This window comes from Mizuhopecten yessoensis, unplaced genomic scaffold, assembly GCF_002113885.1.
Source record: "Mizuhopecten yessoensis strain PY_sf001 unplaced genomic scaffold, ASM211388v2 scaffold8213, whole genome shotgun sequence".
NCBI classification, from domain to species: domain Eukaryota; kingdom Metazoa; phylum Mollusca; class Bivalvia; order Pectinida; family Pectinidae; genus Mizuhopecten; species Mizuhopecten yessoensis.
In genome coordinates, this window is record NW_018407435.1 from 410,413 (window position 1) to 421,243 (window position 10,831).

A 10,831-nucleotide genomic window follows, 5' to 3' on the forward strand; every position below is an offset into this window, starting at 1 on the left:
GGGGGGGGGGGGGGGGGGGGGGGGGATATCGCTATTAAATTACCTAACTCGTTTTTTGAATTAGCCCAAATATTTTATTTATTTAAATACATAGTGGTATTCGGTTCAAATTTCAAGGTTGTTTTCTTGCATTGGGTTTCTGTGGACCCTCCATAGATCTCTAATCTACGAACACGCGGCCTTAAGCAGTATGATACGATGGTCAGTTGATAAGTGTTAACCTCTTGTCCAGACACGCAATCGGTGGCCGGAGAATCATGATCGGTCACGAGGGGCTGACGGCGTCCTTATTTACCATATTTGTCAACTTGTTGAAATTTCCATGTGGGTAATTACGCTTGCTCAGAATTAAAAGAATAGATAAAATGTGTGTATTAAATAGCATCTGTTGACAATGAGCTGTACATTACCATTTAACCATTAAATGTAACAATATAAGAATAGTTAAGCAAATTGACTGTTTACAAAATGCTCAATTTTAGGGTCCAAAATCGTGAGTCTCGCTCAAAAGTAGAGAGAGTTGGCAAGAATGATTTACACGCGCAGGTCTAAATATATGTGCCTCGTTTGCGAATATGCAAAACCTGTCTAAAAGATGGCCTGTGCTTTATCATTGTGTGATATCTACGTTTTGAGATGTTAAATATTTCTAGTAGAATACGAACGACATCAGAGAGTAACTCCTGCAACTAAGAGACCGCCTACAATAAGACAGGCTGTATCAGTCTAGGACTGCAACGATACATAATCATGACGATACGATACGTATCGCGATACAGTGGTCACGATACGATACGTATCACGATAATATACATATGTAGTAACAGTAGAAGCAAAGAAAAAACAAGATATGTTGCAAATTTTAATGGCAATATTACAACAGGAAATAGACTTGGTCAAAATAGGGCATGTCTTTAAAGTTCCACACAATTCACGTCTTTCGACGTGCATGCCGAACTGGACCTGTCACTCGCCATGAGTAAACTAAATTAAGAAACAACAAAATCCTGAAAATATCGTTGGTGTATCGTGACCTCCCAAAAAATACTGCGTATCGGACCGCATTCAAAATATCGCGACATATCGTCATATCGTCGCTGCCCTAGCTAATCGCCAGATCTGAATTTACCTTGTCCTTTGTAAAACAGAACTCCCTGTTCATGCAGCATATTAAAGTTCAAGCTAAGGTGATAATTCTACAAACATGCCTATCATCTCGAAAGTGCTTGTATAACCAGTTTACAACCCAAGCCACCTGGCCAGGCTTAAGTATATTGGATCAGATAAGTTGTTTGCATTCCTAAAGCAGAGTGACCGGTGTCCGAACGGGAACCGTCTGTACTTTTCCAAAACGCTTTAAACGTTAAACAAACATTTGGTGAAAGGCACTGTCAACACGTGAGATAAGACATTGTGTTCCTGAGGTTAAGGCCAGCGCGCGGTGAACTGGATTTAATCGAAGATCGTTTCGTGAGGTCAGAGGTCAAACGTGATCAAAGTAAGACTTACGCGTACACTTTAACACGTAAGGACGGACAGAAAGCTGACCAGGGTGTGTGTCTACACATGTGCAGGACACATGACCGAATTTTCACAGGTATTTAATATTAAAAGTCATACCTACCTTTTGTTAGATTTCGTTCCTGTGTCAGTGAAAAGAAATTGACAAATACGTGAATTTTGATCATCGTGAATAGTCTATATTTAAGCTTAAAATAAAATGTATAAAGCATTGTTTTTATATTTTTTTCATTGTAAGAAGAATATCTGGATATTCTTTTGTAACCAGAATATAAGTATGACAAATCTTCTATTAGGTATTGGGAGGGGGTGAGGTGGAGTAGGGGTGCATCTGAAACCCATTACTCGATATTCAGGATGAAAGGATAAGTCACAGTAACGCGTCACCTTTAAATATACAAATAAATATACAGCATTTGATATAGCGCCCTATCTAGCTAACATAAGCCACTCTAAAGCGTTATACAGTACATAGATATACAGTTTTATACAGTCAATACAATTAGCATATATATATATTAATCCATACAATATTGAGGAATTCGCAGGTGCTGCCTTATCAGGCGCCAACTACTAGTCCTATGTGTGTACGCCTGCGTGTGTGCTGGAGATGTATTGTGTTCTGTTTGTAGTGGGACCGTGCTTCCAACGGTATCATTTATAGTGCCACCTCACTTGAATGCTACAGCACAGATACCGCAACACCCACCCCAGACCATTGTGTATGGGCAGGAGAAAAACACTTACTCTAATAGTCCATGCGTACGGCGACTTCGGGGATCGAACCCCGGCCGCCTGCTTGGAAGGCCCACTCGACCAATCCGCCCATACCTTTCACGGTATTGAATCGTCACAATCAAATTTACTTCTTCTATAATAAAGATAAGATATCACCTTTCTTATAAACGTAGAACGAAACAGCTCTGATGCAGTGTCATTCATTTTGACACACCGTATCTACAACCAAATTTTCATCATTCACTGTAGCTTTATAACACAGTCACTACCATATCAATACTCTCCATTAGGTCACTGGTAAAGATATAATACAGTAAAACCTCGTTATACTGCCACCATTTGTCAAGGAAATCATGGCCTTGTAAAGAGGTTTGGCGTTAACTAAGGGACTCATAAGAAGACATTAAAAGAGAGATGGGTAGGTTGAAATATGCTGGCGGTGAACGAGGTGGCAAATGAAATAAGGGGCATTATATCGAGGTTTGAATTCATGATCAACTTTCTCGGTCGATGGCAACGATTCAGTAACACAATCCAAATCGAGGAGCAAGCCGAGGCTGGAAAATTACAAAATCTTAGCTCAAGTATATGTATTTGATCACACTAGAAAATACAATTTTTGAAAATGCAGAAAACTGAAATCTTCCTGTGTGTGTCGGTGCGTTCACGGTAAAGAGCTAAGGCTATATGGGGAGGACATTTTGTGCTGATGTTACGAGGGTTTTTAAGTGCAAATCGTTGTAGACTGTTATAAAATATTTTCAAGTTGACGTTACAGGGGTTATTGAGTACATTTTGTTGTAGACTGTTGTTACCTTGCTTGTTTATGAATAAAAGGTATAGTTCATTACGTGGAGTGAATACATTAATATTCTAATGGGTCTGGGACATGAGTGATATATACACAATACCTTTAATCCCGTGAGTGTATATGTAACTGGTATTCACAAGAAACAAAGAACATGCTTTCCCTACACTTTTAATATTACGCAACTTATAAGTATCATGATCTCAAATCTAACCGTCATTTATCAAGAAACAAATAGGATGCGTTTGTCACACTTTTTACAGTTAAATAAAATGTATATGGTTTTATAAAAATAATAAAGTTTTGTTGATTTTGAACAATTGAAGAATTGATCGAACTTTTCCAAGACGCGTCTTCCCAATCAAATCATAATTATGTTTTCGAATTGGACAAATTATGGTGAAAATGTTAAACACATTTTTTGCGATACACTAAAGAAAAATATATATAATAAAACACAACACATTTGTACTTGATTGAACTGTGAAGCCTCGGGTCACGTTAGTCATAACTAACGGAGTCATACACGTCCAGCGTTATCAGGAAAATAAATTTATCTGGAAATCTGTTCCCCAACTAGCGTCAATTCTTAAGGGAACAAACAACATAAAAATGACACAATTTCTGCGCATTAGTCATTTCTGATGAGCTGTTCTGACGTTAAATATGTAAGTTGATTGATAGATGTCTTAAATCGTTCGCGATACAAATGTATCTATCAATGATAAACTCAGCATCAAGTGTGTTGAAGTATGATAACAATAATTCTCAATGTCAGCCGCTGAAACCTGTTATAGAGATTGTAACCGAGTACGCGAAAAATAACAGCATAAACATCGAAGTTCGAGAACAACAAACAATATTTACTATAAAGCATGTACATCTCATACCGGCGGCCGGAAGTCCCTGCCCGAAGGCAATCGCGGAATCTTACGGCCATTCCCGGCGTCCTAATTATATATAAAATAGGATGGTCAACGGAACAATTTGCGTACTGTTTGTAAATTGTAAATAAGAGTATACTTTATGGCATGCTTTGGTGCTGTTTAAGTACGGATGCAACGTTTCCAGAATTGTATATTACTCATATGATCCGTGCGCGAGCGTCATTTCAACAATACCAAAAATGATTTTCGTAATATCAAAGTTAGACTTTTACACAAACATTCCCCCGGTACGTACGGGGGTTGTACGTATTTGAAACGAGTCGCTACGCTTTACGACCGACTGAATACTTTGTCAAGCTAAGACTTTGCGACACGTTTGATAGATAAATTATTTGTGTACGAAGTAAAACTTTGATATTACATTTTTCCAAACTGATGAATCTTATTGAAAATATGATTTTCGTCTCTTCGCTTTAACCCACAGAGAAAGACGTCAAGCGACAAAGTGAGATAACAAAAATACGTAAACCCGCAAATGCAAAGTAAAACAAAACAGAAATGGCGATAAAGCTACTATGAATATAAAAAGATGGTGAAAACGTTAGTTTGTTTCATCGCTATGGCGTCTTTCAGTTTACTTTCGCCTCTTCGTTGTTGTTTTTGTCTTTTTGCTTAGGAGGATTTTTTGTCTTTTACGAAACATAGCAAACACCAGAACGGAGAAAAAAAAATGAATACCTAAATCAAATCTTACAGTATCTAAAATAAGAAATTAATGATAAACTATATATATACATGCATTGTTATACAATACTTTTATTTCACGGGGTCAAAACTTCGCGATGTTTGCTTGGAACAAATTGCATGGTGTATTTTTTATTCGTAAAACATTGTTAATAGACAGGAATTTTACGTAACACTCTATAGGACTGGCAATATATGTTCAGGCCGCGAATACAAGGCTGATTAAACCGCGAAATGTATCAACGCTTTACATTCAAAAGAATGCTGAGAAAGCAAATATACATTAACGCACGGCGAGAATACCCATTCCTTGTAAGACCGTCTGTGTTGATTCAGTATGTCAGGGTCCTACGTATGTTTACTTATGACCAAATCTATTGAAAGTAAATTGGGTGGTGCTTCCTACAATTCACCACTTCTACAAAACCGTAAGAACGTTTAAAGATTGTGCGCCAAAACAATTAACAATCTGAATCCAGATTTAATTTCAGTGAGAAGCTATTTCTTTTCGTTCCTTCCCGACGGAATCATCTATTTGTCGCTGTAATATGCCTGAGTATCATTGAGCGTAGCTCGCGCCAAAAACCTACAAGAATTCCATCCGTTTTGTGGTTTGCTCTCCTACTTATCTTTTTTACTGATAAATGATCCCCGTGGTTCTTAGCTCTTGATTGCCACTATAAATATAACTGGAATAAAAGATGATGTTCTTGTAACAAATCACCAATGCTGTCGATAGCGTCATCTGTCAAATAGTTAAAAGGCAACGCGAAGGGTAATATAGATAGTTACATGACAGCATACCTATAAATTATGACACCTAGGAATTTAGAAATACATTATAGAATTAAATCTATATTTAAAATAAAACATGCACACAATTTGAAAATATTATTTTAGAAATGCGACGGAGTCTGTTTTAACTGCTGAGAAAAAAGGCGATATCTCGAACTGAGACAGCATCATGAAATATTTTAACGAGAGAAATGTCAGATTAAATACCTTGCCATCATTTGTCTCACACATAAAACGATTTCTGAATAGTATTTTTGGCTTATTCATAGCTGAAATTATCACTTTCGTTGATATAAAAGATATTTTTTATCACAAATTGTCCAATTGTATGTCATCGTGAAATGGAAGAAAAAAACAACATTAAAAAATCTCCACGCACGTGCAAGTCCCTGTGTAGTATAGAACTCTCGAACAAATGCCATATGTATTTCAAATTAAGATATAGATCTCTGTTCTGTCGATACACGTGTCACTGATGTACCCGTGTAATGGCTGTTGATTGACGGGATCGCGCGGGTGTTGTAACATACACATATGATAACCGATCTCTAAGTGGGGAGGATAAGAGATTTCGGTTAATGTAACAACAGTCTGACGTCTGTGATAAAGATGTTTGACACGACAAAACATGGAATTCAAAGAAATCTTAGCATATCTAAAGAATTTTTCGTGGAGAGCTAGCCGGATTGGTGGTCATTTGAATCCGGTATCGTTTTCCTTGGCACAAAATAAAAGCAAAACATCATTACGATGTCGATAAAGGGTACACGAATGAGTCACCAACTGAAAAAAGACCCTCAGCAAGAGTGTTATCATCTTCGCTAGCCAAGTGTTCGCTTCGTATAGCGAAGATGGAGTTTTATATGACCGACTCTATGTTATACAGTGTATGTCTTGTCAATCCTGATGAAGCGTCGTTGTGTTCTGCAATTATAGCAGTCTCAATTCAATTCATTTCCATTTACAGCTCATCGGGTACACATTTAAAAAGCAAGTAACAATCATCATCATCATCATCATCACCACCATCATCATCATCATGAAATCGTCGACGTCATCGTCGTCGTCCTCCCCTCATGAAATCGTCGTCCTTCTCCTTGTCCTCCTTTTCATCATCATCATCATCATCATCATCATGAAATCCTTGACAACGGACACATGGAAATAACAGATGTTTTCGCGATGACGTACAACTCTCGACCATAGCTAAACCTAGTCTCAATGTATTGTGACGGTACGCGTACATTACGTATATATACACACATGTATTACCTTATCTGGTTACGGTACTCCGTGACTTTATAGACAAAAACATAATAAACAGAATACTCTTTGTTTCCTGATGAAAAAAAAACAATTAAATTTCACCTATAGGTTAAACATTTTTTCATATTTTTACACGTGCTAAGTAAGAATTCGTAAAAAAGAATATATATTTACTCCTCTCGCAAAATATAACTTATTCATGAAAAAACCCCAAGAATTTTCTCTATCTATTGACATAATGGCAACGTTACCGTGTCACTCTTGTCGTTTGTGAAATTTTCAGGGCGCTAACAAGAATCCGAACCCAGTCAACACTTGCGATGGTTTGTCTCATTCTGTCGTTGTTGATTGAGATCGGATGAAACGACTATCTACTGCAAAATACTCATCGGGCTCAAGATAATTTAAGAAATTAAAAAAATGTTTCTGCTGAGATAGAGTTTCTCCCAGATATTTTTCTTCATTAGTCCAGCCATTTATTATCAAATAAGGACTCAATGCGTTACGAAAATAGAATGTAGTTGAATAGAAATCGTTTATACAAATTAGAACCGCCAAGTAATAGAGAAGGGACTAAAATAGTAATTACATCGGTATCATCGACCGTGTATCCAGACATCTTGGTCTAAACTAGATCTAAGCCGACTCAGGTGTCACCCTATGAAAGGTCCAACATAAAGTTACGATAAAAACCGGTCATTGTCCAGGAGTCTAGACTATATAATATGATGACTTAAGGATCCTTAGAGGTACCACTTACTTATTTTTCTAGAGAGGCTCCGAATAAGGGAAATACATGTATGATCGGAAAAAGTTGAGCGCGTGAGGGCGATATGCTGTTTTATTTCCCCGTTATGTGACCAGTATTATCCAATCAGACAGGCTGTTATAAAGATGATGTATAATAATATTGCTTATGACCACGGTAAAATATAACTGTACAGCGGACGAATACACCTATGAGAAATAGTGCAACTCCATTGACACAGGTTTGCTACCCATAACTCAGCATAATCGAAGTCCAAGGGCTAAGCTTTTGAAAGAACTTGTACATTTTTTCTGCGCCCTTGGAATATGACATAATGTTGTAACAAAAGGTATACGAAAACATGCAAAAGCGGAGGCGTTATTTCGCGGGCGACAAAACGAAAAGACGAAATGTCAAATATAAGCCACCATACGTAAAGCTATTTGGCCGGTTCCAAACACCAGACACTGACCAATCACAAGGCTGAAAGACAGTGGTTCCTTTTACTTTGAACATTATCAAAGGTTTACTCCAAGATCAAAGTCTGTTAGATTAAAGCAGACACGTGTTTCTCTATAATTCACGTGCAGGAAAAGTCAGTGTCATGACCGCAAATGAGGCAATTAAGGACTTTCCACCCTTTGTAATACAAATGTTTTTCTTGTCGTATTTCCGTATTGCGTATCGGGCATTTCAATATCTTAGAGAAAATTATACTAACACCGGTAAATAATAGAACACGTGCGTGACGATGATATGTCAACAGCCAATATCGAGACTTTACTTGGAAATGTGAAGTCATACCAAGACATAACTGACTAACGGGAAGACACTGAAACCAGGCGACTTCCATAATGTCATATGTGAAGCACATGAAGTGCGAACTGATGTATTTTGTGTACCGACCTCAAATGTTTTCAAGGAAGACAACTCTAACCAGGATCAAAGAGATTGTAAAATGTGAACTGAATCAATAATAAAGTCATTGTGTATATTTTGTTCAATTGTTTACTCTTTTTTTATATAACAGATATGTGTCCTTTGCCTTAACTTATGGATAATCCATACAACTTCAATAAAAAACACTTTGTGTAACGTTTTTTATATATACATTTTGTGATAAATATACTATTTGTAGGGTTGATAAGCAATGCTTCTTTCAGCTTTTGTTGTTGTTATTGTTGAACAATGCCTATAACTAAACAAAACAAAATGGAAAATATCAAAATTGACAAAAAGTATGTTTTGCATATTTTCCCAAAACAATCCCTAGTCTATCAGAATGCTTAGATTTTTTTATAAAACCACCCCTACATAGCGGCATGGCCATTATGTTAAAGTTTCAACGAATTCTGCTGGTTAATTGCGAAAGGGCGGAGTCTCCTTAAGGCGAATATTGGTATATTCTTTTTTAGCCTTTTCTACCTTAAGTTTCTGTGTTGGCATACATACTTTTATCAATCTGACAATGTTGCCTCCTCGTTACTTTAACAGTACCAAACAAATTAACAACATAAAAGATACTCTCCGCTAGACCCTCACATGTAATCATCGAAGTCTGTGATCTTTTCCAATGTTTCGGTTCATTTGGCTGTATTGAAACAATGACTCGTCGACTTTTTTTAATATGCGATCTTTGGGTAATTAAGAGCCATGCGGTCGTAGCCTCCGGATATTACAACAAAAAATAAGCATCCGGACGTCTGCAATTTGTCTTTGAAATTTGGTTAATGAAAATTAGTTCACATATTTTTCTTGCGGTCAAGCCAATGTTATTTTTCGTGGAAGCAGCGGCTTTGGTAGTCCCTGAAGTCTCGAAAAACGTTTGACAGATCCATAACTGTAGATCATAGCGTTAGCTAGTTCTTGGATACATGACCACCGTCATGTTGTCCATATGTCGTTGGGTTTACGCCCTCAGGTCAAAACTACACCAACGCTTCCCAACAAATGCTTTCCGTGTGTATTCAACCCATTGCACAAATGCCGCACACTTCCTCCCATTTCTGTCTTTTCCTATTTAGGTATTTTATTTTAAAAATCAAACCAAAAGAGTACACCCGTAAGTCGTTGTTATACGTTTGCTTGCATTAAATTCCCCATATGTACACGGAACAATAAATTTCCTGTCAAGCGTTTACATGATAATGATGCGTAGACTCTCTTTGAGAAGCTTATAGTTCTACGGATATAATTTAAGGGGACTCCTTTATTACGTAACTTGCTAACTGAGGAGCTATGACAAGTATCGGGTTCTGGCTCCAATCTGTCCTATCGCTCTCAGTTTTATACATTTTCAGTCCCTTTTCTGTCGTCAATAGTCTCCGTTCCGAGCTGCTCTCGTGCCGTGTATTTGTTTAAGTAAATCTCCCCAAGTAATAGTGGCCTTTTACGATGTGCATTGACGCAACATACTTATATTACTTCATAAACTAAATACCCTCAGACCCTTCAGGGAGCAGTCGGCTCATGGATATTATCATTGTGCACGTAGTTAACTAACAGTTTCGTTAAGATCCGGGTCATTATTGTGTTTGTCATACAAGTACGTTAAATACTCGCCATACAACGCAGATAACTGGCAAGACCGTCGTCAACAGAGTTAGCCTGGTACCAGAAACAGTAAGGTGTTTTATTATTTATTTAACTTATATTTCCAATAAATTTAAATAAACAAACAAATGTGATGTTTTGTAAATAAAGGTGCGTATTAAGTCGAAAGCTTCCCAAACAACAAAACCTAAATCCGTTGATGAAGTACTATCCTTAAAATGATCTTTTTCTTTTTCTTGCGCAAGATACTTACAGGAGTCTTTCTCAGAAACTGATCGCCGGGCAAACTTCAAATGGACATTTTTCAGCATATGTTGATTTGCGTATATGTAACGCGTTTTATTTTTCAATCGATCATCAACCATGGCCGCCGCGCTCTACAATAGTAATTGATGTACATTGTACGACAAGGTGATGCCTATGGTCTGCTTCCTTTCTTAACGAACTGTAATCTCTTGTTCCTCTTTTTTGAACTTCCTAATTGTTTTTATATGCTGATGTTAATAACATTCGGTCACCAAGATCTACCAGATACATTGGTAAATTAACAGTTGATTGATTTCATTATATTACAGCTGACCGTCTCTATTGTGTTACAGTTGACTGACTTTATTGTGTTACAGTTGACTGGCTTTATTTATTACAGATGATACACTTTATTGTTTACAGATGACACACTTTATTGTGTTACAGCTGACTGACTTTATTGTGTTTTAGGTGAATAACTTTATTGTGTTTCAGCTGACTGACTTTATTGTGTTTCAGCTGACT